Source organism: Zosterops lateralis (assembly GCF_965231275.1).
Source record: "Zosterops lateralis genome assembly, chromosome: 2".
NCBI lineage: Eukaryota > Metazoa > Chordata > Aves > Passeriformes > Zosteropidae > Zosterops > Zosterops lateralis.
The window spans coordinates 15,363,723-15,387,357 of record NC_139763.1 but is presented as its reverse complement, the minus strand read 5'-3'; positions in this window follow the sequence as shown (position 1 = coordinate 15,387,357).

Below are 23,635 nucleotides of genomic sequence, written 5' to 3'. Positions count from 1 at the left end.
CACACACACATCTATATCATCCCCATCATCTCTAAGTGCTACTGCATGTTGTCATTTCCTAAGGGGTTCCTGTAGGTTTTGATGGTGAGACAGGATACCATGAATATTTTTAGGACTTAAACTCTGAATATGGCAGATTTTCACTGACTTTTTTGCCTCAAAGGATCTGTACCAGAGGGTATAGCTCAAACATTTTTCTCTGAGCCTTACAGGGATGCTAGGAGCAATATCAGACAGAGTCTGTGTGGCACAGGATAAAACTGAATCAGGAATTATTCTTTCTCGCTCCTTTTCTATTATGTTAATATTTAAGAATAATTCACCAATGAGCTTGCACAGATTGATATTTTCTTGGAAAGGTTATTATTTTAAATTATTCTTTAGGAGTATGGAGCAATCATCATCAGCCAACAAAAAGGAAGCAGTAGTACTTCAGAGAAGACAAGGGTCATCCTCATCATATGAGAAGAAACCACAGACAGAAGCAGTGAAAAGTCGTGTTCCAATCATCACAAACCCATTTTTTTCCCAAATGTGTGAGGTTTGCAGGTTTATGTTGTGAAAGATGTCCAAACTTCTGTGAAAACACAGCATAAATGAGAAACTCCCTGCCCTACCTGTGCCTCTCTCAACAGAGCTCCCCCAAGAAGAGTCCTTATCAGCCCATGTAGCCAGAGGAAAAGAAGGTAAGAGCAATCCAGCACGCAGTAGTCTCCAGCTGCAAATGATATTGTGTACTGATTCAGCCAAATAACTCTTACAAGATTTCAACTAGGGGATGTGGTAGCTCACTAAACTGTAAGCTAGAATTTAGGTGATAGAAATAATATTTATGCTATCAGTTTTGGGGTTTTTTTGCTTTCAAAAGGCAGCAGTCCATTATTTTTCTGTGTCGGACAACTCTAATTTAAACTTACACAAAACATTATAAAAGCATCAATTTCTAGTCCTTTATGGTATATAGGAATTATCACCAACCTCTCAGCATGAACTTGAGTGCTTTTCTCAAGAAATTGGGAAAAGCATAGCAACTGGATTTTACCACCTCATGCTATAGGAATATACTTGGGTTTTACCAAGTATATGCTTTCAGTTGACTTTATTTTAAACTATTTTTATCATCAATTAATTTTATTTTCTCTCTTGGGTTATGAGGAAAATATCTGAGAATACAACCTTCAGTATATGCAACTAGAATTTCTCCTAGTCATAGATGTAGAAACCTAGCAAGTCTAAAAGAGAGACAATGACCAATACTCAAAGATGCCAAACACCCTCAGCTCACCTAATGAGGAAATAGCAGCTAAACCGGTCCTTGTGTCAAAACAGTCTTGACATTTCTCCAATGCTATTTGACTACACTTCAGACCAAGACTTTAACATTACTCTATATACCATAGTCTCTGTAGGAGTTAGATCTTTTTGCTGTGTCTCCTGCATGAGCCTCTTTGAAGCAAAAGGATGATTTTTCCACTGTGTTTTGCATGTGACGTCCACTTACTCTTTCACATATCCATGTCTGTTGTGATACTGAATTATTCAAATGTCTGATTATGGTTTGGTTGGTTAGAAATAGATTTACTGTAGAGAACACATATATCCATACAGTCCTGCCTATGTTTGTCATCCTTCTGAAGGCCTCCAGTAGGAGTAATTTTTCCTTTCCCTGCTTCCAGAACACAAGTCAAGTCATGAGGGCTACGCACACTGGCTTTGCATCAGCCTGTGGCAACATCAGGCACCGGTGACTTCCTCCTGCCCCACTTTCTGCAGGGCAAAGCTTTTGGATCACTGCTGCCTTTTGATCTCCAGCTTGGAAAAACAACTTGTCATGGAACTGAGCACAAAGCGTGGATTTTGCACAGCTCTAACCTAAGCTATTTCATCTGACCACTTCTAGAGAAGTTCCTTACCAAGACATTGTTCTCCTTTCTTGCACAGTGACTTTATGTCATCCTACTCCAAAGCTGAGGAACACCAAAATAAGCATCCACATATCCACAGTGTACTCATTAATATACTGTAGATCTAATTCATATTATAAATGCCATGTGCAATACAAGGAGATAAATTTCAAATATGGAGCAAGCAGAGTCCCTACCCCTATAAAATGATTTTTACCATGGCCTAGGAAGGATCCTAATAAGACAACAGAGAAAGTTAAAGAAAGAAGGTCAACATCACAAATGGATACATTAATAGAGGAATGCAAATGCTGTGCACCACAATCTATATGAAATATTGATGAGATTCCAGAATAGCTCCATTTAATATAGTGCTGTTCAGACAAACACAATGGCCCAGGTACCCAAGGTATTTCAAACACAGAAATGCTCTCAAGACCCTGCTCTAATGCCTGTACATAGCAGAGCTGAGCAAGATAGTCCTGGCGGGCAGCTGAGACCCATGAAGGAAGGGTACACAGGACACTGCTATGAAAGTATATATCATGTAGCTAAAGCTTAACATCTTACTCCATGTAGGATTTCCTCTAAAATCCATCTCTTTTTCCAGGCCACCCAGCTTGTATCACCCAGCTTGTATTTGTGCTTGGGATAAATGAATAGAGCCATAAAAAAATGTATTAATGCAAAGAGACTTTAATAGGGGAAACACTTCCTGTGAAGACATCAGACCTTTGCACTCTGCTCTCACTCTGATCTCTCCAGGTACCCCCAAGCAGGCTGTCTTGGCTGTGCATGTGGCCTGGTGGGCAAGGGAGCCTGGTCTGGACAGCACAAAGGTCCAGGGGTAACTTAGTGCTGTCACATCTGCATCACAGCAATGTGAGGCAGGGGGTGGAAAACATGACACCCTGCTAGGGAAACTTGGTTAGGTTAAGGCAATTACACTGAAACTGGGCCAGAGAACTTAACCTAATTGCACTTACCACAGATTGCATGGCGTTTCAAATACCTGACTATTTAAAATGTCTTGAAATTTGTGCTGATCAGAGCTGGCTAGAAATCCAATGCTATATTTTTACTGATTCCTGAATTATTACTGTTGTTCTTAATTGCTCAGAGTTATTTATCAATGGATCAGTGCTTCTATTACATAAACACTTGAGCTGTTGCTCCAAGAGCCAGCAGTCTCTAAACACCTGGTGTCCCTCTTTCTCTGGTTGCAGAGGCCAGGGCATCAGGGCCAGTCACAAGGCTGTGGAGAGGATCCAGCTGGTGATGCCTCGGCACCTTATGGCTGCAGAGCACCTTAAAAACTTACCTGTGAGATGGGATCCACCTCTGGCTGGCTGTGTTGCCCAGGTACCCAACCCAAACCTGTCTCTCTGCAGTCAATAAAGAAGGAGAGACATTCAGAGGGCAGTGTATTTTATCTGTCTCCAACGTTATTTCCAGAAAATGAGTCATTTCCCAAAGAACCATTTCTTTACTCGCTGACCGCAGAATAAGCCTAAGAGGCCATCCATCCACATTCTGTGCCTCCCGAAATACTAAAAAATACCTGCAAGCAACCATAGAAAGGTCTGTTGCTAAAGAAAATTATTAAGTTTCTTCAAATCCAGCCAAAATCTTATAAACTTGATTCACACATGAAGCCAGAGCCTATATATAGCCCATAGCTTTTGGATCCTTGGTTGAAATACCGTAAGATCACAAGAGAAGGGAACTAAAAGACATTTTGTAATGAAAAGATGTTAGTATTAGACAATATTAGACAGTGTTAGACACTGTAGAAATGTTGGCATAGCCTGGAATCCTAATTTTCTATATGCCATGTAATTACATGAATGGATCTTTATGTAACTTACACCTGCTGAGAGATATAAATGTACCTGTGTGGAATTGGTGATGTCTGTAATTTTGTTCCTGTCCTTTGGTTCCCTGATACATTGAAGACATTACATTGATAATATGCCCCATTAGATGCATGCCATATTCTACAATGAACTAAATCATATTCATTTTATTTACAGAGAATCATGAGGATATACTATTTTTTGTCTGAATAAATAAATAACAAATGCACGCACAGCACAGTTTTGATGACTGGGACCCTAAGGAGGTGTGTTACTGACTGTAACATTTCAACTGCGCTTTTCTTTGTTTTCCACATTAAGTGTTTCAAAAAGGACATCCTAATAAGGGACTAGATCTCCTCCAGAGACTTCCTGAGCAAGCTGTGACACACACATTTGCACAGAACTGCACATGTACATTCTGAAAATTCAAACATGCTCCTTTTGTCCGGATTAGAAAATGAACTACTAAAAATGTGTCTTGTTAATCTTTCGCAAATCACCACTAATCTTCTTCCCACTGTTTTTGAATACTCTCCTTTGGATTCCTCTGTTGTTAACTATTTGATCAAGGAAATGTAATTCTGTCTTGTCATCACAGCTCCTGCTTTATACTTCAAAGAAATGCCTGCATATTTTTCAGGAAAATTATTTTCCACTATTTCACAGAGCTTTATTTTTCTTTAAAGAGTGGGTGAATAGAATGTTCTGTACCAGCATGTACCAGTGAAAGCCATAGACTGCAATGGTTTCCTTGCTGCTTTAGCAGATAATAAAAATGTTTATTAAGGAGTTTGTTTTCCACATTTTCCAGAGACAAGAAGACAGATTATCAAACTGTTGTTTCAAACTAGTCTCAATATATTTTTCTTTGTAAAAAACAATATATATTTATAATACAAAATAATACAACTACATGAATAATACAAAAATTTTGGTCACCTATAAAAAATTCTAGGACATTAAACTTAAAAGTGATATTCCTTTTTCATTACAGAATTATGGTATTTTTTTGTTTATGAGACACTATATCTATGGGTTTTTAAGAAACAGAAAATAATGTCTACGTGAAGTTTGAGAGAATGAATTGTTTCTTCATAGCATTCATTGACAGGAAAGAAAATTGCAACAAAGGACAGGTAGGAGCAGCCTCACATTCGCAGACATGGTCCCCATGGGATACATAAGTACCTGTTGGAAGCACAACACAGCAGGGCATAGGCAATCCAGGAAGTTCCTGGAATGCACTAATGATAACTTCCTACTCCAAGTGACAGAGGAGCTATTGAGGAGAGGAGCTGTGCTGTGCTGGACATTGCTCTCACAAATGAGGGGCTGGTGAAGAATGTAAGGCTCAAGGGAAGCCTGGGCTGCAGTGACCAGGGAATGGTGGAGTTTGAGATCCTTAGGGCAGTGAGGAGGGTGCACAGCCAGCTCAGTGCCCTGGACTTTGGGAGAGCAAACTTTGGCCTCTTCAGGGATCTGCTTGGTAGAGTATCAGCCCTGAAGGGAAGAGGAGCCCTAGGAAACTGGCTGATGTTCAAAGATCACGTCTTCCAAGCTCAGGAGCAATGCATCCCAACAAAAACAGACAAAAACATCAGGAGGCCTGTGTGGATGAACAAGGAGCTCCTGGACAAACTCAGACACAGAAACAAAGCCTACAGAGCTCTTTAAGGTCCCTTCCAGCACAAACCATTCTCTGATTCTATAAGTTCTGAATTTCTTCTTGGGTTCCACAAAAATATATACTCTAAGATGAAGTGTCAGAGTATTACATGATGGACAAGTATCAGAATGTAAAGTATGCAGTCTATTCTTAAGAAATAGAGGCAGCAATCCATCAGTACAGGTATGTGTGCTCCAAGTCCTATATGTGAATATTTCTTATGCTTAACAACAAGTGCATGTGTGTTTTTCCAGACTGGGGCCATAACCTCTGCTCATTCCCATTGCAGGACAGTTGCTACTGCTCCCTATCCCGTGCTTCCCCACACAGCTTTTTGCCAAGTGTTGCACAGCACATTCGTGTCTTTCAAGTTCTGAAGATGAGAGGTTAACCAAAATTAAATTGTTCAAATTAAATCAGAGAGGAATGAGAGGAAATTGTTATCTGAAGCTGACAGAAAGTGCAGCTGCAATTTGGAAATGAAATGCAAGTCTAAATAGGAGCAATGAGGAGAGAACACAGGTGTGTTGCATGTTACCTAGCAATGAAACCCCTCTGTGATATGTGAATTGAGAATTGATTTGGAAAGAGTAAAACTATCTAGACAGGCATGTACTGAGCAGTAGCATAAATTCATAACTTTTCACCACAAGTAATCCTGAAGTTCTTTGTACATTTAACTGATGAAAATTGGACATCTCAGAAATGGAATCAGTCTATGACAGAACAGTTTAATACAAGTCCATGCAATAGCATTATGTCTTTGGAAAGATGGAAGCTTGGGGTGAAATCCCTCTTCTAGTGAAGACAGGTCTTTCAGCGTTGCCTTCCTCTGGGCCCAAATCACTCCTAGGATCTGATTTTATATTTGTATATCTGATTTTATATTTTATATTTCACCATAACCACAGCTGTGCAGCAGTCCCTGGATCTGCAGGAGCATGCTGAGCAGCTGGAGATGGGGAGAAGACCCAGGCAACTGGGACTGCACTATCACCCAATTGCAGCCTCACACAGGAGAGCCCATCCTGGGTGAGACCGCCCTAAATGACCTTCTTTTATCCCTTTGGGAGGTGCATAATTAAGGGTACTCCTGGGTGTGCTGCCCCCAAAGCAGCAGCCTATGGTTTGCACCTGAGGTTTCTGTTTCCTCTGATTGTCTTCTCCCAGGAAATGTAGTAAAGCAAACTGCATGTGGAGGCTCTGCAGAAGGGACCACATCAGGCTAAAGAAATGGAAAGGCTGGATTATACTATCACCAAATTTGACAGCAGTAAGGCACATCTGGCTCCTCAGGGGCATCTGGAGAGGGACAGATAATGACTGTCTTTGGAAATTTCATTGCCGTGAGTGGAATGGTTCATTAATCAAACTATGGAGTCTTTTTTAGCAAATATCTGGCATGTAAAGTGGTACTGAAAAGGTCATGCTGTTTAATGTAGGATAAATAAAAGTGATCTTATTTTAGTAAGAGTCAAGCATATTTCAGTGTTTTTAAGTCAAAGACAGTGTCAAGTGCCAGCATCTTTGATAAATCTTTGGTAAAAAGGATTTTTACTGTTTTCTATAGCCCATAGAGAGTAGAAAGTGACCTTGATTGAAGGAAAAGTACCAATAATATGTCAAAATATTATTAACAACTTTCTCCAGTTTCCCAGGTTTTCCTAATCCAAATGACTGACTAAATAAAAACCAAAGTGAAGTAATCAATAAGAGGGAGCTTGATGATAGCAAGTCCAAAACAGAGGAAAAATACTCAAAGTGCAGAAGCAGCAATCCAGTTTGGCCATAGGGTAAATATATATTTATTAACATAGTTCCATTGTTATATTTATATATTATGACATGATGCACTGAGTTGAAATATGCATAAAGAGGGGGTAATTAATTTAAAAATTATCAATTATTTCCTTAGTCTCTTTCATAAATCCAAATGCATGAGTGAATATTTAAGGTGGAATATGCAAGGCGCATGCGATATAAACCTCTAATAAAGCATTAAAATACTTCATTTAGAATGCCCAGCCTAATTATCAGACTGGTCAGGTCATTATAGCAGATACAAATTGCTTTTGGTAGTGAGATGCCATACTGAACACCTCCAGAATACCAGAACAGATGTTCTCTGGGATAAACAATCTGGGTCATTTCTGTAATTACACATTTGCATGACTATCAAATTACCTCGTAGAATAAAACATTTTTTGGACTGTATTCTTTGTTAATCATTGAACCAAATGACCTGAGTGGCTCTGATGTGGCTTTTTGGCCTTCCTCTTCTCAATATTCACTTCAGTGACCTCCTTAATCATTCAGTTAACCTGTAAAAGATGAAAAGGGCTAAACAAAGCCTACGTGGTTTGTCTGTATGTAACATGAATAATAAAAATAATTTTTAGGAAACCAAGAAGAATAATGTTCAACCCAACAGGTTAGAAAACGCTCATCTAAAAGTTTTATGAGAGCTGATTTCTCTCAAAATTCACCAAAGTAAGCTAAATAATGTATGTAGAAAATTAGGCAGTGCAAGAAGCAAAAGAACATTAAAGAAAAAACCAAGACTCTTCTACTTTGAGTATGTTTCCCTTCCACAAGCATACAAATAACACAGCTAACCACAAACTTCCCAGATCTGCCATGCATAGATCAGTTTATGTCTTGTCCACAAGGATGAACCTCACCATTACTTGGATTGGCAGGGTAGCAGTGTGCCTTGTAGCAACAGCAGCAACTTAACTTTCCCAGAAAGTATCTGTGAGAGTCTGAAGTGTGATGGGAAGGGGTGGAGGGATGGTGGGAACAGATTGGAAAGGAGACAGGTAAAGGCAAAATATACTGGTATGGGATATACAACAAACATCTAAACCTAATGAGGCCTGATATATACATGAGTTTCCTCTTGTAATGTCAACCTAAGAAAATGTTTCTCACATTTTAAAATTTAGGGTTGTTCCTACAGTAACATTATTTAATTGCTAAAAGGGTGTTCTTCTGCTTTCTACCAAAAATGGCTCAGATACTCATTCTTTCATAGCAATGCTTGCTCTCATGTTTAGTCAATATGACATTAAAAATTCATTCAAATATTGCTGGTGTTTAGTTTAGGATAGTTTTCAAAAAGGTCAGTATTTAAAAAGTAGCAACAATATGCATGGTTTCATCTGGAAATATTGGAAAATGTGTGTACTCTAAAATTTGGCCATTTCCAGAAAAGTAAATTTTCTGGCATGAACCCTTAAATATAAAAACTTCAAGCAGTTTGTTTTGCAGAAGCCATAACAACTTGAGAGTTCAAAGAAATAAAATATTTAAAATATATCATATTTAAGCAAAAATTCAAAATTAACAAAAATGCACAATCAGTGTTTCATTCTACAAATCTCTCTCTTATTTTTCTTCTTTTTCTCACACTTCTTGTCCTCTGTGTCACTGGAGGAAGGGAAAAGATCAAAACAAAAGTGGGGAAGGAGGAAGACTTTTCCTTACTTCCCACTGGGAAAAAAGTAAACTTCCTACCAGAAGAGAAGTTAGCTGCTATTTTAGGTTTTTAGTATATTCTTGTTAGTGATAGAAAAATAATATATTTGAAGATTTAAAATGTTATTTTTATTTATTCAAAGAGTCCTACTTTCCATTCCCATTTTTATCTGGGGTGGTGAGGTGGGAACAATAAGGGAACATAAGGATTTGCCATTATTTCAACATAAAAATGTCAAGCATTATAAAAATATCCTCCTGATTTTTTTTAGAAGTGGTATTTCCCCACAGAACACTGAAACTGCAATCTTTTTGAAAGATTCTCATTTAAGAGGTCAGACCTTTCAGCTTACACTTTAAACAATTTTAGCTTTCACACATACATAACACTGAATTGCCACACTGGATGATCGCATCCACACAAGGCTCCAGGGCCCTGAGATGAGATGAAGCCGCCAGTTAAACCCTCAGGAGCAGCTCTGTGGTCCTGCAGCCCCAGCCAGGGGCTCCCAGCACTGGATTTTGTCCTGAGCAGTCCCTGGGTGAGGCAGGGGGGTTGTGTCGCTGTGTCAGCTCCACGGCCAGGGCTGTGAGCTGAGCCACCACCCGGGCTCAAACCCCTCCAGGTTCATGGAGCACACAGCTCCTGCCTGAGGGACAGCCATGCCACCCCCTGCTTCTGGTCAAACCCCAAAGCCCTGAGGTCAGAAATACCCAGGGGCTGGGCCTGAAGAGGTTTGTGGTTGGGTTTCAATCTGGCCTCCAGCAGGGTCTCGTCCCCAGGTGAAAGGATTTTATGCTGGAAAATCCATTTATGCTGGAAAGCCCTTTCTCTTCTCCTGCTACAGCTTCAGAGGAAACAAAAGGCCCAACCTCAATCATCAATTAATAGAGCCAGTCCCTGTATGGCCCCCCAGGCCATCTTGGCCTACACACATTACTATGTACCAAAACCCCAAACCCAAGTTTGCACCCTGTGAGATCACACAACACCATCTCAACTACACACCCACAACCCCAGTGCTATCACACAATCTCAGAAGCCTGTTACAAGGCCTCAAGTCAGCACCCCTCAGCTCAGAAAGCCTGAAATTTTCAGCCTCCAGGGTTCCAACAGACCCCCAGTAACCTGATGAACTCTGAGTGCTCCAGGTGAGCATCCTCAGCAAAGAAGGAAATGGACTCTGCCCCCACTCCTTAAATAAAATTTTTAATAATATAAAATGCCTTTGTTAGACATACATTAAAAAGCATGAAGAACTCCCTCCATCACAAACACAAATCAGTGTGAAGTATTTTATGAGCTCAGTCAATTTTAGATCAGTGAAAAAAATAAAGCTTTAGTCTTGGTGAACAGAGCAGCATAAATAACCAAAGTAATTCTTCAGTGAGAAGTCTGAAGATGCAAGCAAAAGAAGCCTGAGAAAAGAAAAGCCACACAAAAAGAGAGTTTGTCTTTTTAACATCACCTGTTTTTACAGTATTTAGAATATAGACATAAATATAGCTGTGGTACACCAGGCAGAAAGGTACTTTGAAGAAGCTTTTTGCATGTGAACTTTCAAAGATTAGTAAATAGATATTAGAGGCGATATTTCAGTCTTAACTCCTATCCTTAAAGAAATTAAATCCTTCCAACAAATATCCTCAACACCTTTCCATAAATTTGATATAAACGTTGCACCCCTCCTGAGACTTACGAGGATGTTGAAGAACTTTCTGCTTGCCTCTGTAGTTCTAAAACTTTTTCTTTCCAATATGTGCTGGAAATTGATTTCTTCCACAGATTTAGTTTCCATCCACTTCATTCAGTATAGGGAATTAGCAACCTGCTTCAACAGCAGGACTCAAACTCTGTGCCCACACAGACCTGCAGCACAGCATCGCTGTGGCCAGTGTCTGGCCATGGGCTTTGTGTTGGTTTTGACAAGCGTCAGCACTAAAGCTTGTCCAGCTTGCTCTATCTGACCTGCCCTCAGCTTCACTTTAACTTGCTTTAGCTGTAACTGTAGTTTTCCTTCTGACCAGGTGCCTGTGGCTATTTTGGTTTGTTTTGTTTATTGCTGTATGATACTGCTGTGGTTTTGTGACTGCACAGGAGTGATGCAGAAGGAGAAATTCCACCTTGGTGAGATAGCAGAGGCCCTGGGATGTGCAGATCCCATGTGTGGTGCAAGGGAGTACCAGCACTGGGTGACAGGAGATGGGGCACAGGTTTGGCTCTGGAGACCCCAGAGCTATTAACAACTCACTAGTGTCAGATAAAGAAATGCAGACCTGAGGCTGGACAAAACTGATTCTAGGGCAGCAAGTAGAATAAAGAAATAGGATCTATCACATCTCTAAGGCTCTGCTCTGTCTTTAGCAAATTTCAATCTGATATGGAGTTCAGACCATTATAGAAAGAGCAAAGATGCAAAAGCATGTTAGATGACATGCAAAAAAGCACCCAAATAGATCCTAGAGTGAGAAAAAGGAAACTATCAACATGAACATCAAAATTCTCCTGGCGAAGAACTCCAGATGCCAACAACAATCCATAATCCTGCCAACTCCAATACCTGAGCAAAAGCAGCCACCCACAGGTCTGAAAGGGCTGGAGATGAGAGACCATTTCACCAGGAGAAGGGGTAGAAACGAAGAAGTTTTAGCTGTATTTATTACTACTACAGTTGCAACCTTTTCTGCATGGACATAGTTTTTCTTTCTGCAATAGTTGTATATAGATTGGTAATGACTTTTGGATTAGACTCCTAAGGTTTCAATTATACTCACAATAAATTTCTGTCTTTATATGTAAGTTGTTCCTGCTTTATCCATAAAACAAGATACTGAGCATTACTAGTAGCTTCACTAGATCCAAGTCATAAAAATATTACTTGTTAGCAGTACTGAAACAGAATCTCTTCCTTAGGGGTTTAATATGACAGACTAAACACTCTCAAAGCTTTTGACTTAACACAGCATCAACTGAAGATTCATTGGCATTTGCCAAAACAAAAGAGGTCAGATTTTCAGGTGGCATGAGCTGGTTTCGTTTTTCAGTTGCGTGGGAAAAGCAGAGCCCTCATTTCAGGCTCTGTTTCTGGGACACGTGGCTTCCTTGAAAACCTGAGGTCTGGCACCATAGTAACATTACCTCTGAGGGTAAAATCTTGCTCCATCTGAAGTCAGTGGGAATTTTGCCACTCATTCATTTGTACTTGAGGTTTCACCCAAGGAAATTTCACCCCAAATCAAACTTTTCACTCAAAGATGTCCAGGAGGAATGGATCACAGCCAAGCTTGAGTCTACTGTTAGGACATTACTACCTTGCCTTGTGCAGATCTGGAAGTGAAAGCATGGACATATCCCATGAAAATAATATGGTAACACACAATAATCTGGAGCTTTTGTCGGTGGGATTATCCAGATGTGGTTCAGAGACACATGTGGGTACATTAGATCAGCTGATGCTTGTTATAAATATAAAAGAAAAAAATCCTAACCAAACAAACTTATCCCAAAGAACAAAACCCCCAACCAACAAAAACAAGCAAAAAAAGCCAAAAAAGAAAGAAAGAAAGAAAGAAAGAAAGAAAGAAAGAAAGAAAGAAAGAAAGAAAGAAAGAAAAGAAACCAACAAAAAAACCCCATCCCACAACACAAGAAAACAAAACAAACAAAACCCACCCCACACAACAAAAACCCCCACAAAACCAAAACCAACCAGCAAGAGGCACATCATCACATGAACCTGTTATTCAGAAAAAGCAACATTATTAGAGTTATGACTAACTGGAATACCTGATAGAGATTTACCACGACAGAAAAAAATCAGGTATGTTAGGTATGGATGTATACCTATACATCTTACTAATTTCTTTTAGGTTGTGTGAGCAACTTTTAATTAAGCTTCAGGTTAAAATGTGCATATTTGACTACACATATATGAGGACTATTTATAATGTTGACCATAAACATAGTATTTTAGTTCTCATATGAAATATATCAGGAAGGTTGTTGGCCTATTTCAGTCAAGTTACATCATGTAAAGATGTGAGTCTGTAAACTAAGACTGAAGGGAGTATGGATGGCTTTTTCAAACTGGTTTTACTTCATACACCCAAGGAAAGTTTTTTGTTGTCCTTGAGATAACCAGTGCTTTTAGGTGGCTTCAAGCCTGACTATGAGGCTTCATGCAGTGCTCTTCTGACTTCTGCTCAAGCACACACATGCCCAGCATTGCTTTTGTTGCTTTGTCACATTAGTCTCAGTTTGTGCACGTAGAATATGGCCTTCATTTACTCAAGCTTAGATTTGCTGAGAAATTAAATGTCTGGGTCTGAATTATTCACTATTGGATCATTTTATAGTCTGTTGAGAGACACAGTTATTTCCAGAGGGCAATTCCTCTTCCTCTAAGATCTTTAAGACAAATAATCTTCTAGAAATGCTTGCTTCTCTTAACTGGGCTTTGAAGGTGACCAGCTCAGACTGAGATGTCTAAAGTCTGCTTACTTAAGGTTAAGCTAGATGCATCCCTCCCAGAGACTGTAGTGGAGGCACACACTGTTTATGAGTTCTTGCCTATACCTGATTGGAGGGCCATAAAACAATATAACGTGCTATGTGCGACTGAGATTGATGATTGCGGTCAATTGAACATTTTATATTTTGTATCTATTAAGTTTTAAATTTTATAGACTGAAGTCAGATGATGACTTCAGGAATTAAAACTTTTTTTTTTTTTTTTTTTTCACAGAGGATTCATGGTCTAAATGATTTTTCATTACAAACTTCCAATTTTCTATGAAATTTTTCAAATTTTTAAAAATTTGAATATTTTAAGACATTAAATTCTAGACGAGGTATATATTATGTTAGAACCATTTCACACATAGTATAAAAAACACTCAAGCATTTGAGCCATTCAGTGGAAAACAGATCCCTATGATCAATTAGAATTTTAAAACATTATTTTATTACTTTTTAAATATTCTGTTTGTTTATAAATGAACATATGAATGTTTTCCTACTCTAACCCCCCAATTAACAGTATTAAAGTAAGTATACAAGAGATCCAAACCTTCGCAGACAGTTGTTCTAGTAACATTTTATTAGCAGAACATTAATTTTTGACAAATTTACTATGAAGTCTCTTGCATCAGGCACAGGATGATATCCATCACTAAGCTAAATGCTGTAAAATCATCTTTAAATGCAACACTAAGCTTAACCTAGTGGGAAAACATAATCTCTGATTGGGAAGCTCATTTTATTAAGTCATTCAGGAAAGGGGAGCTGAGTTCTGGAGTAACCTCAGGACTACTTCTTCCCTGCCAGATGGAAAATCTCAGGGATGACACACTTGTTCCTGAGGGAAAGGATGTTGCCCCTTTGACAGCCTACCCACACCACATAAACTGCATCAGCCTTGGAGGAAGTTATGGCTCCCATCCTCCCTCCAGAGGAAAGGCTGGTGCAGCAGGAAATGAAGGAAAAAATCTCCAGGCTGTGTTTGTGCACAAGGGGCAGGCAGCAGACTGACAGGGGCTAGGCTGCTGCAGCTCCCCAGATGGAGCAGGTGATCCCAGCAGGCACATGCACGCAGATATATCACAGGATTATGGAATGGTTGGGTTGGAAGGGATCTTGAGGATCATCTCATTCCAAGACCCCTGCCACAGGCAGGGACACCTTCCACTAGACCAGGCTGCTCTCACACATGCACATCTAAACCAGACAGAGACACAGATCACATCTTTAATGCTGCATTTGCCTCCCCCAAAAGTGCATTTTGTTTCTTTCCTTGCTGTTGCTGCCCTTCAAAACCAGTGTAATCACGGGTAACCCTTGGACTTTGGTGTGACCAATTGCGGACACTGCAAATCCAAGTGCCATGTGCACCTTGGAGCCACACAGTTCCTCTTGGTTCCAGTCATGACTACAGAGTGACTTGACAGTAGTGGGGAGCCAAGGATTTCAAAAAGTACAATATCTGGTACCAAATCCAAAGTTTATATCTGGAAGAGTTCACAGGTATTTGTGAGTTTCAATAGCTCAAAGCATCTCTGCTCTGGTCCCTGGGCTGTAAATTCACCTGCAGCTGGGGGGCATTTGTTGTGCCACTGGAGTCTTCTGATGTATCTGATGTAAAAGAATCCTTTTTTTCTTGTTGGTGTTTAAAGATCCAACTTCCATATGAGGCAAAGCACAGTAAATTGGGACAATTGATAAACTCACTTCAGCTGTGACAGAAACATGTTTGTAGATATACCCTCAATCATAAGAAATGAAACCAGAAGTTGGTCTTTAATTTTAAAAAGAAGAAAGAGAGAGGTATGGAGAGCATGGAATTTGGCATATAGGAGCACATTTAATGTATTCTTGATGTTAGATTTAGTCCAAAGAAAATATAAAATGCGTATAATGTGTTGGACCTACCCTGCCGACACCTCATACTTCCTGCTCACAGACACTGTAGGAGGCAGAGGCCAAATCTGTCCCTCAGTGCTGTCTTGGAGGGTGCCCTGGATCCAAGCACCCTCAGAAGTATGCACACTCTTGTTTTGGGGAAATCTAGAAGGTTGATGGTAAATTAGACTGGAAGTGGACTAATGTGGATGATTAGAGGACAGAACCTGGCAATGAAGTGGGGAATTGTTATTTGAGAGGATAGATGTACCTAATGGAGCCACTACTCTTTGGGAAAAAAAAAAATTAAGTTACTTATTCACTGAGAAACAAAAGCTCATTTCTGTTGGAGAGCTAGTCCTAGTATAGTATGTCTTTTTTTTTTTTTTTTTTTTCTTTTAAGGTAGAAGTACTTAATCTTGTGTATTTATTAAGCAACTATTACAGCAATTTCAGTGCAATTGCAGTTAGCAATGGGTTCCATATTAGCTCACAAACAAGGAATGGTATTTGTAAAATAGCATAGTTTAGGCTTCCTGAACTAAAAAAAATCATAGACCAACCTATTATGAAGGCATGCAGGAAAGTTAATCAAATAAAGGTGGAATGTAAGTATGCCTAACCTGCAGGTTGATAAACGCCATATGGGTGCTCTTACAGAGGAATAAAATTGCTTTCATTTTCTGCAGCTTAATTCTGTTTAAATTGCCGCAAACTCCAACCTCTTTATTCTGAGTGAAAACACATGTCCCAGGAGTTTAACGTGCTTGAACTTATGCCTGTAAACTTCACTACTTGATTATCCATAACTTTCCCAAGCCTCCCCACCCAAACTTGCTGTTAAAACAAGTTATTGTTCCTACTTATACATGAAGTGTGTAACCAGGCATAGCAACATGCTCCACACCAGCTGCACTTCAGCCATGTGGGGCCCTTCTAATGGGTGCTTTTGCCCACGTTTTCAATTGTTTTAAGAAGTTAAAGTCCCAAAGGGAAACAGAAGGGGAACCAATTGAAAATCCTCAAAGAAATCTGACTCCTTTCCATGCACTTTTTCTGAATTTCTCCCAGGGGCACTGGGCCCGCCCACTTCTTTCTCTTATATGAAAAAAGATGCAATAATGGCAATGCACATCCAAGAAGACTATGGCAGACTGAAGTTGCTGACAAGCTGTAGTAAGAATGCTGCTTTCCAGTCCTCACCTCTACCAAATTCCTCAGGATGACAAGCTACAAGTTGTTCTTTTGCACCTTACCTGTAAAATGTCCTTCACCATTCAGAGAAGTACTTCTCAATATACTGTTGCTGATGCAACTTTCATGTTTAGCATTGCATCATATTTCTTACCATTTAAAAATATGAGAAGTAGTAAAAAGAAAATAAAAAACCCAAGAAAACCAGAACAGCAATAAACACAAGCTGATTCATGGCTGAGGTACTAGTCTCTTGCCCAAACTGTCTGACATGTGTTTGATGTACAGGATGACAAGAAACTTCTCATAACAACTATTTCATTTGTGTGCTCCTAAATAGGGCAAGAATATTCAGAAGATGTGCATCACCACTAAATAATTCACTCATTGCAGGTCTTGTTCTATGGAGCATGAAGGCAATACTGCCTTGACCTATTTTGGCGCAGACTGAAATCAGATGTGGCTTCCCACCTGTGCCATGAGTGCCCCTGGCATCACACAAACCACTTCGAAGGCCACAGCCAGGCCACCTCCCTCTTCCTATATGGATGCTAATTTGCATTGCTCAGAAGCAGCCTGTTCACAGGCTATTACTAACAGCTGTTTATGCAGGCATCCACCCTGTGGCCCGGCTCAGGCCATCACTGCATGCCTGCCCTCCCTATTTGCAGACAAGTGGGCTTGAGAGATGAAGGCAGTGGGAAGGGTGGGCTGTGAAGCTGAAGCTCTTTCAGTGTGAGAGTATGTGGTTGGAGAAGATGTGAACAGCAGGGGTAGAGACAATAACCAGTGTCATCACCAGTGATGCCTGTCTGTTTTGGATGTGAGCAGCACAATTGTTCAGCAATGATTTCAGCATGTCTGAGTGACTGCTTAGAAAATAATTTAGAAGTGAATGATAAAATCTATACCTCTCTATGACTCTGGTTCATAGACAATTCCTTATTTTCATTGTTTGTAAAGGAAGTTTTACATTTTCTGTGTAATCTAGAGGAGAAAAAATCAAAATCTACCTCCTTTGGATGAAAAAGTCTAAGCTCCATGGATACTGTTGCTCTATACATCTTCATAACTCTGTAACTGGACTCTAGGTTTCCTATGAAAATAGATCTTGGATGAGAAAATCTGATTTTTTTGGAAGATCTAAAATTATATTGAGAAATATTTAGAATATTAGTATTACATCAAGAATTACAGAATGCAAGAATTATGTCAATAAAATCCCAGAGTGATTTACTTTTTGCTAAATGATACCCTAAATTTTAATACTAAACCTTGCACCTCCTAGTAAGTTTAGATTATTTAATATGAACATATAAAACATCTTAAACTATGCCAAGATTTTGTGAGTGACCTCAAATTCAATTTCTAAGGAGAAGCAAATATACAGAGAACTTAGGCAAGAAAACATGCACACACTTTTGGAACACTCTATAACAAGAGCCTATGAGAAAAGGCAAATATGTAAAAAAAAGGAGGCAGCTGAGACAAAGCATCCAGAGTTAAAAATATTTAGCCAATAATAAATATTTTAAAAAAGTGAATTCAGAAGCGTTGACTGTCTTACTCTGGTATTTTTAGATTTCTTTACACTTCTGATGATCTAGAAAACTTAAAAAACCTAAGATTATTTGATAACATACTAGCTACTAAATGTACACTTGCTGCATACTGTAACTGACATATTGGGCATGCCAGAGGCAGAAGCCTCTACCCTTCTCTGTCCACCACTATGTCAGGGCATCTTCTTGTGGACACCAACATTTTGTTATTTCTCACTGTACCAAATATTGTGAGACAAAAATCTCAGGAGTGCTATGGGACAGTCTTTCAGGAACATCTCTGGGAGTTCTGGGCTTTATTTTGGAAATGTCCAAAAGAGAAAAAGAGCCTTGAGGCTATGAGGCTGAGAGCCAGGGCTCTTAGACTGTCAGCTGTGCAAGCTGCATAGGTTGCTTAGCCTTTGTGTGCCAGATTTTCGACCTCCACAAGAAGAGGAATATAAATATTTCAGGTCAATATTACACATTTCCTTGTTTTAATACTCATACTGCCTGAGACCCCTGAGTGAGAGATGCTATATAAATACAAAGGCAGTGACAAGTGGCTTTGTCAAGCACCAGGACAAATAGAGTGGAAAAGCTTTTAAAAGGCCAATCCCAAGTATGTGCACATGAGTGCATGCAGGGAAAGAAAATCTCAGTTTGCTCAAGACATCTATGCATTTCTCGAGAGTCAATGTAAATAAAGGGAATTACCCATATGAATATCATGAAGCAATATAGACTGGAAACAGTTATATGAGTCTGCCCACTCTATTCTGTGGCAGAAACATGAACTACATGCTGTTTGCATTCAAATCTCACATCAAAAGATTAGGATATGTAGTAGTGAAAAAATGCTTCTGGAGTACAGGAATATTAATTTACTGGTCAATCTTTCCCCAACATAGCATGTTAAAAGAGTAACTTTCCTTTAGTACCTATTGAATATATGACTGAGACATGCTAATTTTATGTAATTTTTAACTCTTGTGTACTACGAGTGACTTTAATTGAGTGCAAAAGTACACAATCCTGTTTTACAGTCTGACATAGTTTTCTTTCACGCTTTTAGCTTGTATAAATTCACTTGACTACAAATTATAACACACTTGACTTTTCACATATAAAGGATAGCTTGAGATATTTTTAAGCTTTATTCAAATTGTGACCAGTGCACATGCTGGATTAATATCTGTGGAAAACTAATTTTTGAAAAATTCCAGTGTTTTCTCACCGTAAATATTCTCCTTCTTTTTCCTAAAAACAAAATAGGAGAATATGAAGTCTTGTGGTTATATGACTATATTTCCACAGGTTTTGATATGTGTTTTTCTGTTGCAGTTGTTACTTTAGAAAGAGCAAATGTGACTGACAGAGCAGAATAATATATCCTAGAACTATATATCTTTTTGTGGGCAGAAACACCATGATGACAAAATAAATTCAAATATGATACAACTTTGGAAAATATTTTTAAAAATCCACTACTCTTCCCTATGACAAGCTTGTCACAAAGGTGAGACTAAAACAAACCTCCAGATACTCGATATTAATAGACAGTGATGAACAACAAGATTCCTGTTCTCTCCTCACATGCCAGGGTGTTCAGGGCAGCACTACTGAAGTCAATACACTGCATTATCTTATACACTTAATACTCACTTGCATCGTGCTTTGAAGTTAATAGAGTTATTCTGTAGTTAATTGGGTTTAACTCAGAGAAAAATTGCACCCACTAGAATGAGCAGTAATACAAAAGGCTTTGGAAGCCAGCCCGCATTGCTGGTCAGAGATTACTAGTGCAGCAGAAAAGGACCTCTTAGAAAACAAGAAAGACAGGAGGCTAATGCAGAGGAAACTTGCCCACTCTTTTGAATTGGCAGCTGTATCACATACTGTAGTGGGGAGGCACTCAGCATCACTCTCCACCAGTTCCAATCAATTTTCTCCTTGGTTCTTCACCACAAACGTGATGTATATGCTGTAGAGAACTGTTAAAGTGGTTAGCACAGGTCTGGTTACAAGGATCAGAATTAGTTAATCATATCTAATGCCTTGAAATTATACATGCAACTGTGCTGAAAAAAAATAGATCCAGAAAATACACTTTATCCCATGTTGTTTGAAAATCTGACCCCAAGTTAAAAGACAACATCGGTTCTAGCTTCTCACAGTAAGGTAGGATCAGTTGGTCAAAATAGTTTCTATGATCTCAAACCAAGAGTGGTGTCATCAGCTATACCCTATATTTCTTCCATGGTTACTGAGTGCATTTGCATAGTAATTGCATTTACATTACAGTATGCAAGCCCACATAAAGTGCCCCAAATAAAATTAATTCCTAAGACTTTTATATCCTTCAAATAAATGCATATTAACCAGCAAGGTGTTATCTTTCCCATACTGACTCATTTCCTTTCTCAGAAAGGATCACTGTGTAACCCATTGACTTTCTCCATGACTATTGGCAGCTATAGGAAAGATTTCTTGCACTAACAATAAGACAGGTGACATGGAAATTGGGATACATCCATGTTGCTTTATACATTTGTGGAGAATTTAATCTGTAATTACTGGTGATGGCAATTTTCTGTAGAGTGCAGGAGGAAGTGTCAGAGGTAAAACCTGCTCAACATTTTCCCCTGTTGAGCTGTTACTTTCTCTCTCTTGGATTGAAAGGAAAAAATGGGCAGTTGGTAATTTTTCAAACACACCACATTGAGTTCACGTTAGATTCATTGCTAGCATTACCAGCAGGGAGCACCTTTCCTTTTAATATGAACTATGAACAAAGGACACACTTTTGGTTGTGCATGTTCTTGCTTGGCAAATAACTGATGCTGTTTGCCAAAAGTCTCTCATAAAAACAAAGACACATCATGGTCATTTAGGCCATAATGGCCATTAGAACCATCCTAAAATTATCTCTGAAGGCTGAAGAAGCAGTTGCACTTCCTTCTCTATAGACCTTGCCTGTGAAGTTACACAAGCAGCTTGTCTCTTCTATTTGACACCTGAGTGTAACTGCTACCCTGCTACAGCTGCAGGCTGGGTCCAAGTAGCTGCAGATATAAAACAAGAGGGTTTAGTGGGGAAGAAAGGACAACAAAGGCTTTTGTCCCTCCCTGTGTCACCAGTTGGCATAACATGTCATCCATGCCAAATGACCAGATCTGGTCAGGTGGTCATGGAGGTAGACTGAGCATGAGCATGTTGACTTCACACAAGGGCTTCAGGAAGGGTTTTTAGCTGTACAATCACCATGAGCTTTTCTATTTCTATTGGTTTTCCATTAGTCAAGACTGATAGAACAATATTTTTCATGTGGTAATGGCAGGAGACCCAGTCAATGGTTGCCATGTGTTGACTTGCTTCTCAACATTGTTGACTTCCAAAGCAGACAGATGTAATCCAGTCAGCTGAGAAATAACCTCAGCTTTGGAGAGGAGAATGTAAAATTCGGGCTGGTTCAAGAGACAGCAGCTGACCTGCAACAAGAATGAAAGTAGCCAAATAAATCATTGTGATGTCTGCCGACTCTGACCTGACCTTCATCAGTCCCAACAGACTCATTCCAGATTATTTGCAAGATGACTTATTTCTAAAAAGCCACATGGCCACATTTGCACAGTAGGAATTCACATCAGCACAATGCATTATGCAAACTCAGACACAAACCCTGTGCACAGATGCAGGGCAGGCCCTAAACTGGATGCAGTCCCATTTGGGGTACAAAACCATATATGCTGCAGCAGTGCAAATGTTAATATGCACCTCTGCTATGTATCTGCTGCTGAAAGGCTACGTGAACAAATCTGGATATGCTAGTGCAGTGTTCTCTGTGTTGGTCAACATCACAGAAGGAGAGTTTTCTCTGGGATTCCCTCCTTCGAGAGACCGGAAGTCTCACAATTATCAATGCTCTCTGGCTAAAATGCAGGAGTCCTCTCTGTCATTGCTTTCCCACTGTAATAACTTTAATAATAGTAATTAAACTAGATGAATTATGTGCCTTTTCCTCCTTCCCATGTTGTGCAAGAAGAGAACCAAAAATCTATATTAATTAGATTATATGGTAGGCTCATTTAATTCTCTAAAACACTCAGAATACTATGGAGAGGAGCACAATGGAAATGCCTTGGAAGATGAGATTACATAGGTGTGACACCCAGGTGTCACTGGGACTAATAGAGTTTTTTAAATTGGGGTGGTTAAAGGAATCTGAAATGAGACCATGGTGTGCATTTTCTCTGAGCAATTATTCAAACTGCAGTCAAGAGCTCTGGCAAAGCTTTTGATTTGTCACTCATATGTCCTGGCTTCCCACTGCTCATCCTTTGACAATTACATAAACAAAAGCTTCTGGAGATCTCAGGACTGGGGCAGCACCATGACTTACATCAGACTGTCTGGGTAGGAGGGTGGCCAACTTTCTCTTGGGACTTTGAGGCTCTGAAGATAGAGGGAGCTAAGAAATGAGAGTAAATGGTTTTGTTTGTAGTGTGCTATTGACTATTTGTCCTCATCTTACTGCTTTTTCAAGCACAGGTATGGAAGGGCTGGTTGTGGGAAAGCAAGCTGTTGTGATAATTCCAGTTGATTCTAAACTGTTTTGAAACAGACCAAGATTACCTTTCCAGGTCACCTCCAGAGCACTCCAGGGTTTTCCTTTGGGATTTATGACACCTCCAGGACATTCTTGATCTTTGGTTGCCAAAGTACAGGGATTGTGAGACCAGATGGAAACTGTCCAGCCCCCTGCCCAACCCAGGCTTCTTCTACTGGATGCTGCTTTCAAGACACAGTAGAGCAGAGCATGAACCGAGACATGGAAAGCAATGCCAGAGCCTGTGGTATGAATGCAAGTTCCATCCTTAGTTCCCTAGGAGAAAATCTATCTAGATTCTGGAATGTTTCCAGGCATAAGAATGCTCGTGCTACCAAACTGCTCAAATGTTGTCCAGCATAGCTAACACCCCCCAGACAAGTCCCAAGCTCTGTTTGAGTGTTAACATGGCCAGGAACCATTCAAAGTATGCTGGCTATGTGCAGCCACTAGGTTTTGCAGGTAAAGGCTATTTAATGCTGTGGATGTAAGCCACTGTAGTAGCTGAGACCAGTGCCAGAGAATGAGACAGGTAGTATTAATCCAGCAGAGCTCAATTCATTAGCTCTAGTATAACAAGGAACAAGAAAAATAATAATAAAAGGCTTTCATTGAGCACTGGGGTATGTTTTGGGAGGGGCTTGCTTTCTTCTCTGATTAATTAGTGTTAACTACTTATCCTTGGCTGAATTCCTACTGAGTCACTTTAGGTATTTCAAATACACCCTGTCCAATCTATCTGCCTTTTAAAAATGGCTTTATTTCTAAAATCTGTTCATGTTTTGGACTTCTTAGCATTGATGACATTCACATTTTCTCTTTTATTTCTTCCCAGTTTTAATACTCTGCCATATCTTCTAACTTCACTCTTTCTCACTCTTTCTAACTCTCCCTTCTCTTATTTCTACCTGTACCTACAAACTGATCCATACTTATACATACTTTCATTTCCTCTTATGCTTCTTGGTTTTCTCAATTTCTTGTAATA